Raw genomic sequence first — 16,415 nt, 5'->3', positions numbered from 1 at the left:
GAAAGAACTTCCTTAAATGAATGAGACTTCAGATGCGAGGGAGCTCTTGAGTCCAAGCTAAAGAAACCTTTGTTCGGATCTTGAGCTTTGGAGGCAACAGTACCCCATGGTGTAGATGACGGATCCCCCATCGATAATGTCGAGCCCAAATAGGGCTAGACGGCTAGAGGAACACCAACAGTCCAAGGTAGGAGAAAAACCAAGGATCACCTGCGGGGAGAGTGGAAGAAAAGTGGGGAAATCAACGGAGGCTAGAGGGAAACCGAAAATCACCTAAGGCGGTGCTTAAGGTTTTCGAGGACGAGTTTTGTTTTGAAGTCTGGAACATATTAAACAGTGCTTTGGGTTGTACCTTTGACACTAATATGATTAATTTCTTCTCCTTCTTAGAGTGTTGTTATTTCAAACATCATGCTGGTCATATTATTATCCTTATCCCTATGATTATTTTTTGCTTTTATGGGTGGATAGAAATAATAGTAAACATAAGGGTGTCAAAATGCATTGTGATAGAACCATTATGTGCCTAAAGGTGAAAATCCATCAAATGGTTACTGCGAATCTTTTGAAGCCTAAGCATTTTAAAGATATGATAGCTTGGACAATTTTTTTTCAGATTTCTTTTTAGAAGGACAACATTAGAAATCTTTTTAGTGTGGTGTATAGGATTAAACAAATTGTTAATCAGTTCAAACTTAATGTTGATGGTTTTCTATCTAAGGTTGGCGGAGGATATGGTGGTATTCTTAGAGATTTTAAGGGTGATATGATTTTTGCATTTTCTGATAAAGTTTATAATGGTAATTTTATTTTTAATGAAGCAGCAATCCTTCTTATTGGCCTTAACCTTTGCTTTCAATTCGGAATTTGAAATCTTTGGATTGAGTTTGATTCCTTAATTTTGGTTAATCTCATTAAAAGTAAGGTCTATAACAATACTTCTTTGTTTTATGTTTTTAGAAGTATTATGAATCTCTTGAATCAGTCTGACTTTTCTATCACCCATATTTCCCAAAGAGGCAACTCATGTGCTAATATTGGCTAGAAAAGGTGTTTCTCTTCAAAGCAAGGAGATTTATACTTCCCTCTCAAATTTACATATGTTAAAATGTTTGGCGAGAATGGATAAGCTTGGTTCTCTCATTTGTCAAATGTCAAAAGGGCTTTGGTTTTTATTTTCTTTAGAGCTATTCTGCTCGAAACTATCCTTTTAGGCTCTATTTCTATGGTATTGGTGCATGGTTATCTATGGTCCTTGCTTTAATAGTATTTATTTGGCATCTTGGGGAATGTTTGATCCTAGGATAAGCTTGGTGTTCCCAATTTTAATGTCTTTATTAATTAGTTTTGGTTTATATTTTCTCTAGTTTATTTCTGCTCAAATCTATTCTCGGGGGCTCTATTATCGATGGTGCCGGTGTATATATTTATATGTTCTTAGATTTAATAGTTATTCTTTGTTTGATTTTGGGATTCTATTTTGGACTCATTCACATAGATTTTATATATTTCTCCTCGGGTCCTATTATTGCCCGTTCTTTAAAATTTTTTGGCAGGGGCTTTGGCTTGATTGGATGGTATTGGGGCATTGATCTTTTTGGCATGAAGATGGGTTGTGGATCAATTATGAAGGTCTTTTTGTTGTGCTAAATGATTACCTAAGCTTTGGGCTTCTTTGGAGTTTGGCTTCTTGCCGACCTTCCTTCTACATTTCTCTTGGTTTAACTTATTTTACTATATGTACGTAGATAGGGATGTTTGGCTCTTAGGATTTTTTTTTAAATTTTTGGATTGTATCTCTTTGAGTTTTAGCAAGCTATCAACCCCTCTAAGGACTTGTAACCATTTTTCCTTATAAATGCATAGGTCAAATTTTTTTTTAAAAAAAGTATGATAGAAATATCTATTTTATAGGTGATATTTAGACATATGGCCATTATATTGATCTTTAACCTTTTCAAGTGGTATACATGAAATATTTTAAAATATCAAATGAATATCAACTATAATAAAACTAAGTATTACAGGCGGATTTTTTGGTGAAAATTTATTTATTTTCTGGCGAATCTCCAGCATAAATTTTTTCACCGATAAAACGAGCATTGGAAAATTTTTATGACAGAAAAAGAGAGCAATTAGTAAAGCTCTTGTTAAAGCCCAAATTAGAAGTAGTACTGGTAATTTTATCAGCATAAATAAAAGGTTCGAGTAAAACTAACAATTGAATGTTATGCACACGACATAAATTACTAACCCGGGTCTTAGAATCAGACCCTCCAATACCCCTCATATTCCAAATAAGGGCATTAATCATTGGAAATTTTAGAAGTAGTTTGAGCCCTAGTAGAACGAGGCGTGTCAGGTAAAGAAGCTTTACCATTTTTATTTTTCTTTTTATTAACCTTGGTAAAATCTTCCTGGATCAAGAAGCTTACTGGACATTAAGCTAGAAAACATAAGAAGATCACCAAAAAAAATCAAAATTGAAACAATAAAAACTAAAAGAAGCATGGGAAACCTATCTGGCCTAGGACAACAAAAAATGAAAAAAAAAAAGTAAGGGAGAAAAAAAAAAGAGAATAGTAGTTAAAGGATGCTTCCCTGAGCTCACGGTCATGCGAGAAATGAAAACCAAAGGACAAAGGATTACTTGCATGAAACAAGGCGGCTAGGGAGAAACCCTAGCAAAGTAGTTTTCTTACAGGGTTTGCTAATTAGACTTGATCTAATTGAATAACTTTGGTTGCATATAATTAGGTTTTTTTATATATTTATTTATGTAGGTAACTCTCCATATTGCTAGAAATTGTAAGTCCTACATCTTTTTATATTTACTTCTAATAATTAGGCTGGCTAAGAATTTTGAGATGATTTGAGATTATGAGGCTAGCTCTGCATAATACACTTTACGGTTGCTAACAATGCATTTCATGATTGGATTGAGTCTACTACCTACATAGCTAAATGATTTGATGCTTGATGGCTTTTGAATGATCAATCAAAAGTATTGACTAAGGTTATTTTCCTTTTTCCTAAATTTTTTACTTCTCACACATTGCCCACTTGAGCCTATTATACTCTTTTTGTCAAGTCTTTGTTAATTCAGTGGTTCTAATTATATAAACTTTATATATGAAATGATTACTATCTTACTTAGTTATTGCGATTCACTCTCTGCTTTACAAATTGATCTATCTTTACGTATAGATTGCATTATTAGGTCTACACTCATTTGAGTCATAAGGATTTTTTTGATAGTAAACTTAAATGAAACATGGAGAGCTACCCTTGGAAGTGTTCATGAGCATAATTAACCTTAGGGAGCATAACCTATTTGGGACATTGAGTAACCCATGTTCTCTTAATTTGATTTGACTTTATATTGATGATAGACTTATTGAGAGTATTTTATATGGGTTTAGATAAGATTTATTGGACCTAACACATTAGACCTCTTTTCTTATCTCTTCCTATGGAGTCTCCTATAAAGAATGACACCCCTCGCATCATTATCTTATTTTCTCAATATCAAGTTCATCTAATGTGACTAAATTCTTAGCTATTATAGGACTAATGCTACATTTGGAGTTATTATGCTAATTAATGTGCTACAATGATGTGAACGCCTAAATGCAAGATAAGAATTGAGAGGCATTTGGGGTTTAAAGAAGAGTAGCTTATTGTAACATTTTTTGTAACTTAGTCGTAACACTAATTTTGTGCCTTTTTACAAATAGTTAGGAATTATCTCCTTGTTGACCCCTACAGTAGAATTAAAAAAAAAACAATTTTGGGCCAAATCATCGCCTTACCTCAGAGCTTGACGAAGCCCATACCGAAAATCTATGTCGAATCATATTGCTACAATTACGTCCCCAATCTATAAACGACACCACTGTTAGAGATCCATATCCACATGTCGAGCTCTCCTCGAGTCTTCATCCATCTTAGCCATTAAAATGAGATGAGCTGAAGCCTACAGTTTCCTCTCCTACTACGTGAAACTCTAGTAGTCGAAAGCCCTTAATTTATTCTTCCTCACAAGAGACACAACCCACGGCCTTATCTAGTTCACAGAAGATGAACTCCATCCCAATTTCGACCTCTAACCCGACGTACTTTCTCCTTTTCTCTACTAAACTCCATAGTCTCCATATTCTGTACGCTGCCGAGAGGATCCCACGACCTGCCCTAGCCGCTCGTCTCCCTCACATCCACTGAAACCTCTAATAGCCTGCAGTCAAGCATCCCGACCTTGTTAACCACCAAAAACCCATAAACCTCCTCTCGCTTCTTCATAGGGGTGTGATCAATTTTGGGTCATGGGTCAGGTTCGGGTTGAACCCAAAAATGACCCGATCTATCCGGGTCAACCCAAATTTGACTAGTTTTTATAAACGGGTTATTTTTCAGGACCCAAACCCAAACCCAAACCGCTTCGGGTTCGGGTCAACCCGACATGACTCGAAACTAGGTGCCAGACATGGGCGCGGGCACGCGGTTTAGACCTGGATGGCTGGACACTAGCACACAAACCTGGATGGCTGGACGCGAGGATGCGGGCACGCGGACTGGATGGCTGGGCACGGACCTGTGGCTGGACGCGACAAGCTACTAGTTGGGCTAGCCCGCATGCATGTCTGGACACGATCACATGGACGGCGGACCTCGGTACACAGTGCCACGTGGTCATGCAGATGGCAGACCTAAGGACATAGTGCCACAACAGGGTAGTGGTGGGCAGGCCTCAGTCACGTGGAGGCGGTAGCTCGGTCAGCGGGCAAGCGCCAGGGGGGTCACGCGGCTATGCTGGATTAGCCATGGGCAGCGGTGGTCACCCGGGCACCTTGGTCAGTGGGTCAATCTGGGCATTTTCAATTTTATGGGTCAACCCGAACCTGACCCGATTTCTGAAACGGGCCAAAAACTCTAACCTGAACCCAACCCGGTTCAGATTCAGGTCAACTCGAACCCCAAATTTCCATGTCTTGTTCAGGTCGGGTTTTTGGGTCGTGTCTAATATTGACACCCCTACTTCTTCGCCTCCTTTGTTGTTGGTAGGCTTCGCTTTAGCAACATTCCATTCTTGTGGGATCAAAATTTATAACATTATGATCGAAAGAAATGAAGGGGGCTCACTAGCTATGAAGGTAACTTTCTCTCTATCGCTAATTTCTTCAACTCCTTCATTACTGGTCGGCTTTGATCCTTCGATGACATTCCCTTTCTATAGGATTGAAAGTTACAACATTTTGATCAGAAGAAACGAAGGGGGCTCGCTAGTTGTGAAGGTAACTTTCTCCATTCCACATGTTTTTGTGCCAATTCTCGTAAACAACAAATAGGGGAAAAGGGGGGATTATTATTATTATTATTATTATCATTATTAAATTATTTTATTATTAACTAATTAATTATAATTAATTAAATAATTTCTTTTATTATAATTAAATATTAGTTATATTTAATTATAATTATTTATAGTTAAATTATCTATACATGATTTTATTAATGTGGTAGGATGGGAACCCGATCTAGCACCTACGATGAGGCGGGATTACTTATAAGTTCTCATATGTGGGGAAATAGTTGTGCTTTCAAATAGGTACCCTAAAAGATCTCATACAAGCTTTTATTAGCGTGGTGGAAATGAAGACATGGCTGTGGTGTCTAAGGATACCAACTATATACTCTTTTATTAGCATGATGGAAAGGCCTGCTCCTGTACTTTTATCTTAAAAAGGGAGACCCCGGGAGGCTATCAAAATTTGAACATAAAGTGCTCAAGATTAATTGGACAAAAAAGAAGAACGGGGGAATTTATTTGGTCATTTATTTGAGCATCAAATGAACTAAATTCAAACTTGAATAAATGTGCAAAAACATTTAAATCAAACTCAATGGAGAAAAATTTGATTCAAACTTGAACTAAACAAAATGCCAAGAAGATTTGAACACTTACAGAAGACCAAGACTTGAATCAAATGATGATGATCTAAATTTAGAGCTTGAATTGCACAGAAGATTTGTGAGCTCAAACTTGAACTTGATTTGGACAACAGGGAACTAAACTTCAATGCAATAAACACATATTGAAATTAAGGTGTAAAGTCTTAAATGATAATATGAAGTATTTGAGTGACTATCATTTAACTAAAAGCCCAATGTCACTTGCTTCTAAGCAATAATATGGGTGCCCATTCATGAATAATAAATGACTCAAAGCTTGGATAATTAAAAAGAAATAAAATGGAGCTTGAACTTTAACTCACATGATAGGATTTTTTATCCCTAGATTGATGGTCATACAAAGGTGCGGAGATGTAAGGTCCTAAGTGACAAGTTCTAGACTTTCAGATAAATAACAAAGAGTAAATAGGAAAATTATTGCATGCAAAGGAAAATAACCCACACATAATTATGAAGATGGACATAAATCTTCCATAAATCACTACAGATATTTGTGGGGACAAGATGAGCGCGATGTACATTAATCATGAGAAGGTACAACAGATGTAGCACTTATGTTCAAATAAATATATCATGTTCTAAAAGAGCATTTGAATAAATTGCAAGCAAAGACATGAACAAAGATTGTAAATCATACAAGAACGATACCGATCGACTATGATATTTGTACCAACCGTAAGGAGAAGATAGTAATCTACTGGCAGAAAATATTATCAGGATTGCAAGGAATAGGGTTGATGTAAGTTGTCTTGTAGTTAATGACGGTTAGTTTTTTACTAACATCAATTAGTTTAAAAACAAGCTCATTGGCCTGCTCGTAGTAAATGATGAATATTGGTAGGAAATAAAAGTGATCATTCCTTAATATGGGTACAACAATCTATCTGCAAGTCAAAATGGATGATACACTGTAGATGCAAATGATCATGAGTTACTACAAAATACCCATTCCACCTTCAACATGTCAGTTTTAACCAGAAGGATTTTACATGCAGTGGATATAATGATCTGATACACCCAGATGCATCTAAGTGAACATTGACACACTATGTGTTATGCCCACTAGAGTAATTAATGATCAATATTTGACAAATATGTTGTTAAAGGTTAATATAAAGTTTGGAGGCCAAAACTCACAATGATAAATAGAAAATAAATATGTTATTCCAATCATCCTAAAAAAGGGCTGCAACAATCATTTAAGGAACGAATGTCTCATATGGTTCTTTTGAACAGTCGGATGTGTCTTCAGTTGCTGCAATTGTTAGTTAAAGGTAGTGGTCACATATTATGAAGTACAAAGCATTAATAAGGATGCAATCATCCAATGTTAAAGTGATTGGTTCTCTATTTAAGCAAACAATATAAAAAGATGATGATAGTATAATTAGGGAGTTGCTTATGAATTCCTATACGCGCTCTGAAAAAAAAAAGCCATATCAAATCATTATTCTAAGGAATGGAGTGAATGAGTTTTTGTTCAACCAAATTCTGAACATTGAATTAGATAAGATTGTTGAAGCTTGCAAATTCCTTGATGAACAGCGGTTATGCATCCTACATGTTATTCATAGACTAATATTGAAATGATATGACAAAGACAAGATCCTACGAGCTATCGTAGAAGACCCGCCAAATATTATAAATGTTCCCACACATGCACTATAATATGTATGCATATAAGTACACAAAAGATCATGTGCAATCACACAACTCGCATGGGCTCTGGTGAGCGTATTATATGTACACATGTTTTTTTTTTTTTTTGGGAAAACCCACAGTGGGGCCTACGCGTTAATTAAAGGAAAATATTACAAAGTCCTTAAAAAGGTTCTCGCGCTCACTAATGCTCCAAAGAGCTACAATATAAAAAGCAAAAAAATCCTAAGAGCACAAGGTCCTTACAACACAAACATACAATAACACTTAGGTACATTCTACGGTGCTTGAGAACAAGAACCCAAAAAAAGGGAGGAAAAATAAAATGATCTTGAACACTCTGCTCCCCAGCAAAAAATCCATCCTCCTCAGAACCTGCAAAAAAACTCCTGCACGGACCACAACAAAAAGCAAAAATAAATACATAATAGAAAAAATTGTAAACCCAGGGATACCACTTGTTAACTTTGTTATAAAAATAGTATGTTGACCAAAAACTAATACAAACCTGGCGAACACCCAACCAATCCATTGGTTACCAAAAAGGAACCACCAAAAAAAGGTAACAGCATTCAAAAAACACCTTCTACCAAAAAGAATGAGATGCAAGTAGTCACCACCAAAAAGGAAAATCCAATGATCCCCAAACCCGTTAACCAACCAGAACAGAGTAGTGCCATCCACCAAATAGAAGAGATTACAGCATAAACCAAAAACATCCCCAACCAAATCACCACCCAAAATCCCCAACCACCAATAATCTGATACCACATGAGTAATAAAAGGAGAAAAATTAAAGCAATTTTATGGAACTCAATCACGAAAATAGCAGGAAGCAGAACAACCATCTGTCAACCATTCCTCCTCCATATAATCAAACAATCCTCAAACCCAAAGGTCACAGCCTCAAGCTGTAAGAAGTCCAGCAAAAAAAAATGAAGACATAATAGTATGAAATGAAAGCAAATAAGAAGCAGAAGAATGCGCAACCAGCAGAGAAATTGATAACATCGAAACAATCACCAGAAAACCCACCATAAACAAACTAAGAATTAACATAAGGGACATTAGTTTTATCCAATCTCAAGAGACCCTTAACATAACTAGGTAAAAGAAATATAGATATGTCAGTCATAATATCCAAATTACCACCCCACATGGCCAAAGCCTGGGCAATAACATTACCCTTAGCCTCAATCACTGAAAAAGAATAGTTCAATTTCTTTCTTAAATTGGTAATATCATGCCTAAGATAAAAGAGGGAAGAAACACAGCTTTTGTCTTCCCTAAAATCCAGAGACTTAAAAGCAAAATGAGAAGCCACCTCGACCACCACATCAAACCTATTAAGCATATAACAAATATTTAAACCATAGTATATGGCATAGGTAGTGGCAAAGTTCTTATCCGCAATATTAGCATGCCCCACAAAATAGAAAAATAGTTACCATGATGATCCCTAAGCACACCAGCACAAGTAAACCAAGAATCCCTCTTGATACAATCCACATTCAACTTCAAAAAATTGGCTGAAGGCCGGGTCCAATAAATACATCTGGGGATATTTTCAAATCACTCATATCCAAGTTAATGCCAAAATTTGAAGCAATAAAAGTGTAGTTCTTAAAACTTTTGAAAGATAGTAAATTCGCAAATAAAGGGACACTACTTTGTCTTTAATGTTATAGATAACTCTCTGAGCGTTCATACCAATACCATTAAAATGAGAATTATTTCTCTCCAACCAAATGTACCAAAGGATAAGAGAAGGGATCACATTACGAATATGGCCTTTACTATTAATAAACCAAAAATTAAGGGTAGAGTTAATAGAAGATCTACCATTAAAAAAACTCAAATGAAAGATATCCTCAAAAAAGGACCACAGTTTAACAGCAATCGGACTAGAAATGAAAACATGATGCATATTTTTCACATGGTAGCAACATTGACATTTAGAGGGAAAAATAAAACCTCTTCTAGACAAGTTATCATCAGTAGGAATAAACTTATGAAGCATTCTCCACAAAAAAGTGGAAACGGTATACAGGATACTTTTATGCCAATTTAAATAAAACAACCTAAAAGGATCATGCTTCTCTCTAACAGAATGCCAAGCATCAGAAATTCTAAAAGCACCATCATTAGAAAGAGTGCGCAGTTGAACATCATTAATATTGCAATTAAGAGGAATCTTTAAAATACGCTAGATTAAAATATTAGGCAACACACTAGAGAGTTTCTCTAAATTCCAATCATTTCTAGAAAAAAAATGATTCACCTTCACCATCTCATTAGAGCAGGAATTAATAAAGGAATCAATCGATTGTCCATCCAACCAACGATCTTGCCAAAAGAATATATTACCCTTTCCTAGGCTCCACACTATAAGAGGTTCCACCCGCCACTTTACCGAGCAAAGGCGCTTCCAAACAATAGAGTTACCATTATTGAAAACACACAAGGTGGGATGTTTCTCACCACAATACTTAGCAGCCATAAATTTAGCCCAAAGAGATTCCTGGCCACGAAAATTGTACCATTATTTAAAACAAAAAGCCGTGGTTAAATCTAATAGAGATTTACATCCCAGACCCCCTTATTTCAACGTCCCACAACACTTAGACCAAGAAGACCAATGAATTTTAGAACTGTTACCCGTACCTTTCCAAAAAAATTTATTAATTATTCTATCAATCCTCTTACACACAGTCTTAGTGGGAAATAAAGTTTGAAAATTATAGATAGGGATAGAACAAAGAACACTCTTAATAAGAGTAAGATGACCCCCAAAGCTTAAGAAATTAGCCTCCCAAGAGGAGAGCCTATTAAGAATCACATAAATTAAATCATCAAACAAGAAAGACTTTTTCCTCTCCTTATAAAGAGGAATACCCAAATACTTGAAGGGTAAAGTACCAATACTAAAACCAATGATATTCTTAATATCCATAACACGAGCAGGAATAACTTTCTTAGCAACATTAAAGCAACACTTATGTTTGTTCAAAGCCAAACCACTAATCAACTCAAATTGGTTAAAAATTTCCACAAGCTTGTTAATCTTACTCAAAGAAGCATTAGTAAACACAATGGAATCATCAGCAAAATATAAGTGCGAAATTTTAAAACCACCAAGAGTACGAAAATAAAGACCCGGGTATTTAGTAAAGAGGTCCTCAAGGCCTCTAGATAGATAATCCGCAGCAATAATAAAAAGAGCATGGGAAATAGGATCCCCCTGCCTAAGACCATAAGAAGCCTTAAAAAATCCATGGCTCTTACCATTCACCATAACATAAAAATAAGGACTTTCAATGCAGTTTTTAATAAGTTTTATAAAATTGAAATCAAAGCAAAATAAGCTTAAAATGTTATAGATGAAATCCCAATTGATATTATCATATGCTTTGGCAATATCCAACTTGAGAATCATATTGCCACCTCTAACTTTAGCATCCAAATCCTGACAGAATTTTTGGGCTAACAAAATATTATCCACAATATCACGAGCTTTCACAAAACCCATTTGAAAAGGCGAAATAATTCTAGAAAAATGCATAGATAAACTATTCATCAAAAGTTTAGAAATAAGTTCATAAAAGAAAGAACACAAACTAATAGGTCTAAAATCATTCCAAGAAGCAACCGAGTTATTTTTGGGAATCAACACAATAGAAGTAGCAGAAAAGAATTTAGGAATAGACCCACCATTAAAAAATTCAGTAACCACAGCAAAAATGTCCTCATAAATAATAGACTAACTCTTATGAAAGAACTTGGTGGTGAATCCATCTGAACCAGCGACCGAATCACCATTCAATCCCAAACATAGTATCCTTAACCTCTTCAAGAGAGGGAGGAATCTTCAACCCCTTATTATCCTCATTCGAGATAAGCTAAGGAATAATATGAGGATTGATAATAGAAGAGGGAGTAAAGACTTTATTGAGATGGTTTTTAAAATGGTTAACAGCTAGAGCAGCAATCTCATCATAATCTTCAAAAATAGAACCATCATCTCTATGAATCTTAAAAATAGTATTCTTAGCACGTTTCTTCTTAACTAAAGCATGAAAATATTTAGTATTGTTATCCCCGTCCACCAAATGTTTAAAGCCGCTTTTTATTTCTAAAAAGTTTCCTCTTGCAATTGCAAACCAAAAAGAACACTCTTAGCTTCCTGAAGCATCGAAACATTAGGATCAGAAGGACACAATTGAACTTGCTTTTCCCAAAACTTCACTCTATTCTCCTCACGAAGAATGTTAGAAAATAGATTCTTAAAGATATGATGATTCCACCAATTTAAGACTTGCTTCAGTCTTTTAAGTTTCAACCACAGTCTATTCATACCATTAATAGAATTATCCGGCATAACAGGAGCTTGCCAATTAGTCTTAACCACATCCAAAAAGGAATCATGAAGCAACCAAATATTTTGAAATCTGAGCTGAGAAGGAGAATTAATATGTCTAAAATTAATTTTAATCAAAAGCGGGGCATGATCTGAGAGAGTCCTGCTCAAATGATCACATGAGTAAACTCAAAAGCATTAAGCCAAGCATTATTAAATAAAACTCTATCCAATATTTGTCATAAGTGCCCATGATTCCACATGAAATTATTAACATTGAATCTAATATCAATCAGATTGCAATCCATAATCATACCATTGAAATCATCCATGGATTGAAAAATAGGAAGAGAACCCTCGACCCATTCAGTAGGGTTAGAAATAGTATTGAAATCCCCTCCCACCATCCAAGGAGATTACAATTATTATGAAACTGTGAAATTTGTTCCCATAACAATTTTCTAGTATAACTAGAGGAGGCAGCGTACACAAACGAAACAAAGCAATGGAAAGTAGAACTTTCAATATTGCAATGGAGGACTTGGGTAAAGTCCCCAATCACATCAATTTTAATAAAATCTTTCCAAAAAACCCAAATTTTATTAGCAACATTAGAAACAACATGTTTAAATCCCAGAAATTTAGCAGTAGTAAGCAGTTTATCCCTAAAAATCAGAGGCTCCAATAACACAAGGATAGCAATATTATGAATGCGACATAAATTTTTAACTCTAACCTTAGTAGAGGGGCAACCCACCCCCTCACATTACAAACAATGGCATTAAACATAACAAACAATGATTAATGAGAAGTATGCGAACGAGTGTTTCTAAGCGAATATAAAATAACATGCTTCGATTTTCTACCTTTCTTACCATGACTCTTAGAGAAACTTAAATCATTATCATCTCTAGAAAAATATTTAGCCATCATTTGAACCTCATCTGTATTAGTATAATCATCACTGAGATAAGAATCATTGGAATAAAAATTATTATCATTCATCATACCTGATTGCTTCTTACCAAGAGACAACTTAGCTTCCCCAAAAACATAATCTTCCACCAGGATAGAAGGCAGAGTCTCGGTTTGCATTTCTGACAGCTTCTCAATGTGTAAAACAACCTCTAGACTAATAGACCCATTGCTATCCATCATAATCTCATTATCCTGCTCCTTTGAAGAATAATTAGAGATAAGCAAATTAAACTCATTAGTAACAATAGGAATATTATAAACTAAATTTTCTTTAGAGTTACAGAGAATAGAAGTTAAAGGAGAGATAATGATACTATCAGATTGCATCTCCCCAACTGGTTTAGTCAAAATTTTTGAGAAATGCTCCACAGTTTGTTGGAGATCATTAGTAACCACATGATCAGCCTGGGCACAAACAGGCTGGCCATTAACTATTTCCTTGCTCAAATTTTGCTCCTCAAAGGTCTCAATCATAGGATTAACGCTCAAGCTTGGGACAGAATCCTCTTTCAGCTTAAATTTTTCTTTCTTCATATTCGGGTGAAGCTTAAAACACTCAGACATATTATAACCATGCATCCTACAATGGTTAAAAAAATAGGCAAGTTTTCAAAATCAATTTTCTAAAAATACCCATTCAATTCAGAACCTAACCAAATTTCAGAAGGATGCTTTTTAGAAATATCAAGTTCCACCAGACCCACGCTACAGAGGGACGGGAAATAGAAGTAATTGCCTGATTAGTTTGCAAAGGCCTACCAAGAAGAGAAGTCATGCCAAAAAGTATTTGCTAGTTAAAAAAATAAAACCTTAAATTGGGAAAAGAAACCCAAACCGGAGCAATAGGCGATTCTTCCCTGACATCAAACTCATGTGTCCTTTTTAGGAGAAGCATTTGACAAGCCTGGATGTAGTAAGATCTCCTCGAGAAGATCCGGCTGTAATCTAAATCGTTACTCATCTGAATGGCCACATGCCTCGGATCAAGCAAACTAATGTGGAAGGAGCCCGAAAGCTTCAAATTCACAAAAAAATTTTGGATGGTATCAAGGTTAGGACATCTAAGAGAAAATTTTCCAACCAACGTAAGAGCAAAAGGAGCGGCAAGCATAGAAATAACAAAGTCATCGAACATAAGAGCAGGACAACCTTTAAACGAAGTTTGGACAAATTTAAGTTGAGGAGAACCAGAGGATGATCCCCCAAGAATATCCTTAAATGAACTAGTCTTACCATTTTGAACCACAGCAGACGGTGGGGAAAATGACGACGGAGTCTTCATCCCCCAAACAATCGAAAAACAAAAAGAAAATCAATGAAGAAAATAAAAATAGCAAAGAAGGGCACACAGGCGGAAGGAAAAATAGATCCACCGAAAAAAAATCCACCATAAAACATAGGAGAAGCCCCCAAGAAGAGGTCGCCGACAGAAACCCTAGATCGCTCGAGAGTCGCCCAGAGCACCAAAGTAAAGCGTAGCTTACATGAGCAGGCTGATGTATTATATGTACACATGTGACATCTAGGGATATTGTATGAGTTAATAAATGAACTATAATTTAAGCCCTATCCTTCTATAATGATAGATAGGAGTCAATATGCTCAAATTATCAAACAGACATATTATCAAGGCATCAACTAGAATATTTATTTTATACATTCAAATAAGGTGTTCAAGGTCGATGACAAAAGAAATCCATCAATAAAAATATAAAGCCTAAAAATCCAATCAACTGTCAATGGGTAGGTACAGTTGACAATGTTCAATCCATACATAAAAATATCTAAAAGTACCCCGATGATAGTCGTATTGAATGTAGATCTTAATCGAAGGGGTTAATTTAAAATATTTTATATACCTCCCAAATGCCCACAAAAGCTTAAGAAAATCCCAAACATCATGAATTCTGAGATATTTAAATCTAAAATCTAACCATAAAATACTTAAAACAAAATTCATCCACCCTCCACAATAGTTTGCTGGGTAGACAAATTAGAATTTACTCTAACTCACATAGAGCTAATGCCTAGTCAAAAATATCACTATGATGTATTCTCAAATAATCTCTTGCTAGTAAAGATATAATACACGTCCTCTAACCAAATAGCACCGCAGGATAAACCATTATGACCCTAGGCCCTATAAACTAAGTGGATTTTCCACCAAATGGTATCACTAAATTACGGTTATGACCAAAGGCAATAAGTTTCTAAGTGATATCAAATTCTTGAGATATAAATCAATATAATCGATAAGGCACAATGCCCTCTATCAGCTAAGGTGGATTCAACTTTTTTCCCTTAGGCAAAAATATTCATCTCAGGTCTATAAGGTATCCTTGGACAAAGCAACCCATGGTTGTCGACAAGGATCCTTCTGTCAGGTTGGGTTGGGTTGACTACCTCGTCTGACTAAGTAGACTAGGGACCACAATGGCCTGGGATGACAGAACCATGGGATCTTTATCGAGTTCATCATCTATTCCCCTACCATCCACTTTAAGTGCAAGATTGTGAAATTTTTAATTATAAATATCAAATATTTAAAATTTCAAATGTTTATACTGCTACTATATGCCAGATAATACGTATTCTTATGTATCTAATTGATGAGTAACATTAATCAAAAGCTATCTCTCATTATTGAGATAGGTAATTAACTATAGTGGCTTGCGCCTATAAGAAACGAGAACTCAGATCATAAAGTCCTCGAAAAATGAGGATGATATCTCTGGGTAGTGTCTTATCTACAAACTTATATGTCTTCCTAAAATTTATCATGTAACTTAATATATTAAAACTCCCTCGGAAAAACAGTGGGGGAGGCTGGGGCCGAATTTTCGGAGCCCACACTCCTCTTTTTTGAGAATAATATTCAACATAATTTTGTTATTAAATCATTAAATTTGATGATTTAGTCTAAAAAATCATTAATTAATCAAAAATATTATGGTAAATTGGTGTGTTTTCTATCCTTTTAGAATCATAAAAAATAAAAAAAGTAGATCAAAGAAAACCTACGAGCCAGTGGTTCCTTTTCATAAGATTACAAGAAAGACATAAAAAATAACTCGGGCTGTGAGCAGACAACACCCAAAAAAGGAATATCAGAATAATCTTGTTCAGCACCATCTTCCTGCAAAAATGTTGAAGAAAATAGAACATCAAATAAAGACACCAAAAAGGGAGTACCTTGCACTCATTGAAGCTCCCAAAATAAAAATATAATTTATCCCTGCAAGGCACTCTCCAAAAAGAAATATTAGACATATAGTAAATAAAACTGATCGAATATATAATAACTCTTAAAGTTGTAGTGAGAAAATAGCCCCAGATTACTCCAACCAGACCAATTGAAAATCTGATTAGTCTCCTTCCTCATAACCACTAAATTGGGCCAATTCTTACAGAAATAAGGAATCGAATCACTATTCCACCTCCAGCAATCACC

The sequence above is a fragment of the Dendrobium catenatum genome, unplaced genomic scaffold (genome assembly GCF_001605985.2).
Source record: "Dendrobium catenatum unplaced genomic scaffold, ASM160598v2 fragScaff_scaffold_119, whole genome shotgun sequence".
Lineage (NCBI taxonomy): Eukaryota > Viridiplantae > Streptophyta > Magnoliopsida > Asparagales > Orchidaceae > Dendrobium > Dendrobium catenatum.
This window is presented reverse-complemented; position numbering follows the sequence as displayed.